At 46.7% G+C, this 5,272-nt stretch overlaps 1 long non-coding RNA gene across 1 annotated transcript; it reads left to right on the top strand.

The window, feature by feature from the left end:
- Nucleotides 1–360: 360 nt before the first annotated feature.
- LOC138775704 (uncharacterized) lies at nucleotides 361–1,728 on the top strand. The gene is made up of 2 exons (XR_011360613.1): nucleotides 361–643; nucleotides 762–1,728. It is a non-coding gene; the product is annotated as an uncharacterized lncRNA (long non-coding RNA).
- Nucleotides 1,729–5,272: the final 3,544 nt, after the last annotated feature.

The raw sequence follows: 5,272 nt of genomic DNA, 5'->3' as shown, positions 1-5,272 counted from the left end.
CACTCTTGTCTCCAGTTTGGGTGCAGGATTTGAAACTCAATTCCAATGAAGTGAATGGAGCTTAATTGCAAACCGCACCTGAACTGAGGACAAGAGTGGGGGAAAAGTGGCCATGTTTTTGAAGCGCTGGATAACCCCTTTATTATGTTTCACATGTGTAGCACGTCACCGCTTTGTTAGTTATTTGAATAGCGCGTTGACGTGGATGAAAGGGCAGGTGCGTGAAAGCTCTGTGCATGTCAGACAGTCTGTCACCACTCTGTCTTGGGTCTGTTCCCACTATGGGGGGGATTTACCAAATACGGTGTAAAGTGGAACTGGCTCAGTTGCCCCTAGCAACCAATCAGATTCCACCTTTCATTCCTCACAGACTCTTTGGAAAATGAAAGGCAGAATCTCATTGGTTGCTAGGGGCAACTGAGCCAGTTTCACTTTATACCATGTTTGATAAATCTCCCCCTATGTCCGCACTGTGTCCGTTTTTTTTATATGAAGCAATAAAAGTTTATGAAGACAACCACGGTGAAGTTGTTTCCTTTGGATGGAATCAATCACTTAGGGGCAGATTTATTGCACGGTCTTACGGTAGAACCGTCCTTTGTTGCCTATAGCAACCAATCACCGCTCACACTTATCACTGATTGTAAGCGGATACATAAACAACAGCAGCAGTTATGATGACATCACAAAGACAAGGCTCATGATGTCACACATGATGCGGAGTATACAGCTGTAGCTGAGACTTCTGCTGTTATTTACAGGTTGGCAGCTTGAAGAAGACACGGCCAGGTAGGGAGCTCATCGCTGAGGCCTCGTTCACACATGGAGCTAAATATATTTTAGTAAACACCCCATCTGGGCTCATGTGTGAACCTGGCCTTAAAGGGGTTTTCCAAGGAAAGTTGAGTTAAAGTCTATGCACAGCATTGGCCATCATTCCCTGGAAAACCCTTTTAAAATGGCTGTTCTTATGCAGACAGCCCCCTCTCTGTTGTATGTCTGCTGTGTGGTAGGTTGTATATTAGATTGTAAGCTCCTGCGGGGAGCAGGGCCTCTACACATGTAGCTTGTGTTACCATGAAATGCTTTGTGGTGTTCATGTTAACACTGGCGACATCTGTACCGTACATTGCAATGCAAGCTCTTAGGAGTGGGGTATTGTAGTGTACATTAGATTGTAAGCTCTTCGGGGCAGACATGTAGTCATGTATTATATATAAGCCTGTAAGCTCTTAAGGGCAGGTCTCCCGATCCATATAGATTGTAAGCTCCTAGGAGCAGGACATTGTATATGTATATGTATTGTATATGTGATGGATATATATGTAATAAGAATTATTATTATTTCTATAGGGACAACATACTGTGCAGCATTACTGTCTCTGTCTTTCTTTCCTTACAGGGTCCTGATCCTATATACTCTATACAGCAATATGCAGCAGGCTAGTCGTGATCCAGGGAGATCAGATCCGATCGCCACTTGTGGGGTCAGGAAGGAATTTTTTTCCCCCCTGAGGTAGAAGTCTCCGGGGGGTTTCTTCGCCTTCCTCTGGATCTTTGGTCCGGTGACTCTCAGACCAGGATAATAGAGGAGGGAATGATCTGCGGCACGTTCTGTGGTCTCCACCAGACCTGACCTGAGAGTCACCGGATCAGCTATTCATTAAAGGGCCGGTAATATTTCATTACAATGTTGCATATTTAAAAAAAATAAAGAATTTGAATTTATTTTGGTGTTGCTTCGTTTTTGTCTGCATTTCTTTTTACTATATTGACCATAATCAGAGTAAACGCTGTCTCTCGGCTTCAGAATAGGTACAATGAACAGGATTTTGATTATTATTATTAATAATAATAATAATAATAATAATAATAATAATAATAATATAAGGAATATTTTGAAGGGTTTTACATATGAATATACTCATGTACAGATTAAGGCTATGTTCACACTACGCAAGTTCCGTAGTAATCACAAATTTACGTAGTGCTGCAGGCTGAAGGGATCCCGGCTGGGCTCAGAGCTGTCACTGAGGACCAATCAGTGATGCTCCTGAGTCCCCCCGTATTTGTAGTGTCATTGCTAAACATTGGTACATTGGAGGGGGAGGCCGGTTTGGGAGAATGGGCAGAACGTAAGCCTTTTGTTCACTGGCGGAACTACCGCCGAAGCGGCGGCTACGGAGGCCCCTAGCATCCTGGGGCCCGAGGCCTTGGCCCCCGGAGCTGACCGCCTGCAGTACCCAGTGGCCTCCCGGGTGTTCAGTGTTTTGATTGACAGTGCAAGAAGCCATAGGCTTCCCGCCCTGTCAATCACTCTTGTGATCACAAGCAGCGTTTTGCTTGCGATCACAAGAGTGTTGGCCCGGCCCCCGCCCGATGAGCAGCTCCCTGTTCGAGTCCCATGCAGCGCCATCACTGAGCTCAGTGTGCGCGGCGGCTGGGACTTCCGGTACAGAGAGCGCGTTACTCCCTGTAGCGGAAGCCCCAGCCGCCGCGCACACTGAGCTCAGTGATGGTGCTGCGTGGGACTCGAACAGGGAGCTGCTCATCCAGAAGAGACCAGCGACCGTCAGGGTAGCGTGTGGTTAGGTGAGTTCTGTTTTGTTTTTTTCTTTTTATCAGAGGGGAACATCGGGGCTATATGGGGGAGGAACAACAAAACTAGGGGCTATATGGGGGAAGAACAACACTGGGGGCGATATGGGGGGGGACAACACTGCTATATGGGGGAAGTATAGCACTGGGGGCTATATGGGGGAGGAACAACACTGGGGGTGATATGGGGGAGGTATAACACTAGGGTCTATATGAGGGAGGAACAACACTGGGAGTAATATAGGGGATGAACAACACTGGGGGCTATATGGGGGAGGAAAAACACTGGGGCTATATGGGGGAGGAACAACACTGGGGGCTATATGGGGGAGGAACAACACTGGGGGCTATATGAGGCTAGGGATGCACAAGACTGGGGGCTGCCTCTAGGGGGATTCACAAAACTGGGGGCTACCTATAGGGGGATGCACAACACTGGGGCTGCCTATAGGGGATGGACAAAACTGGGGGCTACCTATAGGGGGATGCACAAAACTGGGGGCTATATATAGGGGGATGGACAACACTGGGGGCTACCTATAGGGGGATGCACAAGACTGGGGGCTGCCTATAGGGGGATGCACAAAACTGGGGGCTACCCATAGGGGAAGCACAAAACTGGGGGCTACCTATAGAGGAATGCACAACACTGGGGCTGCCTATAGGGGGATGGACAACACTGGGGCTGCCTATAGGGGGATGCACAAAACTGGGGGTTACCTATAGGGGGATGCACAAAACTGGGGGCTACCTAAAGGGGGATGGACAACACTGGGGGCTACCTAAAGGGGGATGAACAACACTGGGCGGCTACTTATAGAGGGATGGACAACACTGGGGGATATCTATATGGGGGATGGGCAACACAAGGGGGCTATCTTTATGGGGGGGATAGATAACACAAGGGGGGCCTTTTCTAAGGGGGACAACATGGGGGTCATCTTTAAGGGGGCAAACTATAAGGAGGACAACACAGAGGAGGCATCTAAAAGGGAAACTACACAGAGGGGCCATCTATAAGAGGAACTACACTGGGGGGGGGGGGTGTATTCAATAGGGCATGCACAGAGGGGGGCATCTACTATAGTGGACTACACAGAGGGGTCATCTATAAGGGGAATACACAGAGGGGGCCATATACTATATATATATATATATATATATATATATATATATAAACACACACACACACACACTACAAAGAGCCAGGGCTGACCACTGAAAGAGGGCTTAAAGGGGCCAATACAGATGTGCAGTTTGTAGAGAGATGAGTATGGTGACAGAGTGAGGAGCCTAATATGTCTGTCTGGCAGATTCTGTGGATTCGTGGCTCGGAGAAGTTCTCATAATGGGCCCAGGGATGGTGGAGAAGAAAATGAAAAGAAAGAACTCTGATCAGAGAAGACGTCCCCTGTGAGTCACTAAATATATCTGCACTGTAATTTAGATGGAGTACAGAACCTGTGTAGAGCTGGGTGTGTTGATGTTGTAGTGGTCGGTCAGATGAGGGGGGGGACCCAATCAAAAGTTTGCTATGGGGCCCAGCCATTTCTAGTTACGCCCTTCCTTTTGTTACTTTCAAGCATAGTACCAGTTTGAGAGATATACTAGTCCGTAGTAAGTTCACTTCCAAAAGCAAAAAAAAGTAAAATATGGCTATGGTAATGATCTGAAGAGAAACTATCAATGTGGATCGTGTAGTTGGTGCAGGGACTTGTTTAAATGCTTGTCTCTGACACTTAATGGTGTTAAAGGGGTTATCCAGCGCTACAAAAACATGCCCACTTTTCCCCCTACTGTTGTCTCCAGTTTTAGGTGTGTTTTGCAATTAAGCTCCATTTACTTCAATGGAACTGAGTTTCAAAACCCCACCCAAACTGGAGACAACAGTAGGGGAAAAGTGGCCATGTTTTTGTAGCGCTGGATAACCCCTTTAATGTAAGTATCAAAGACTTTGTTATTTTGTAAGACTTGCTATGGTCGCTTTTACATAGGGAAGACCAAGAGATCCCTATGTACCCGTTTTAGGTAACATGTCTATTCTATCAAGACGGGAATAGGAGCATCCCGATTTATTGAGCATCTTAGGGATAGTCACAGAGGTGATGCCTCAGTTCTTAGATATGCTGCCATTGAAAGGGCAAGATAGACACAGGGCTCTGCCGAAAGCCGAGCTACTATGAATAATCCGTATGGAAGCTGAGTGTCCTGGGGGCCTGAATGATAGGGTTGATCATAGCTTCCTCCTATAATAATATATACTTACCTGTTGTACAACTTGGTTTTTAATTCTATATATTTTATGTGTGTAATCATTCTAAAAGGGGTAATCCAGCACTACAAAAACATGGCCGCTTTTGCACCACTCTTGTCTCCAGTTTGGGTGCAGGATTTGAAACTCAATTCCAATGAAGTGAATGGAGCTTAATTGCAAACCGCACCTGAACTGAGGACAAGAGTGGGGGAAAAGTGGCCATGTTTTTGAAGCGCTGGATAACCCCTTTATTATGTTTCACATGTGTAGCACGTCACCGCTTTGTTAGTTATTTGAATAGCGCGTTGACGTGGATGAAAGGGCAGGTGCGTGAAAGCTCTGTGCATGTCAGACAGTCTGTCACCACTCTGTCTTGGGTCTGTTCCCACTATGGGGGGGATTTACCAAATACGGTGTAAA

Source organism: Dendropsophus ebraccatus, chromosome 1, assembly GCF_027789765.1.
Source record: "Dendropsophus ebraccatus isolate aDenEbr1 chromosome 1, aDenEbr1.pat, whole genome shotgun sequence".
Classification (NCBI taxonomy): Eukaryota; Metazoa; Chordata; class Amphibia; order Anura; family Hylidae; genus Dendropsophus; species Dendropsophus ebraccatus.
Note: the sequence above shows the minus strand (reverse complement) of the source record. Positions and strands in the feature narration are given on the sequence as shown.